A 321-nucleotide genomic window follows, 5' to 3' on the forward strand; every position below is an offset into this window, starting at 1 on the left:
TATAATGTATAGTAACTGTATAACCCTGATAACACAGCAGCAGCTGGATATGTGATATATAAGTTACTGTACAGTATAGCAGCATGTGGTGTATAATGTATAGTAACTGTATAACCCTGATAAAACTGCAGCTGGATATGTGATATATAAGTTACTGTACAGTATAGCAGCATGTGGTGTATAATGTATAGTAACTGTATAACCCTGATAAAACTGCAGCTGGATATGTGATATATAAGTTACTGTACAGTATAGCAGCATGTGGTATATAATGTATAGTAACTGTATAACCCTGATAACACAGCAGCTGGATATGTGATA

This window comes from Dendropsophus ebraccatus, chromosome 12, assembly GCF_027789765.1.
Source record: "Dendropsophus ebraccatus isolate aDenEbr1 chromosome 12, aDenEbr1.pat, whole genome shotgun sequence".
Taxonomy (NCBI): domain Eukaryota; kingdom Metazoa; phylum Chordata; class Amphibia; order Anura; family Hylidae; genus Dendropsophus; species Dendropsophus ebraccatus.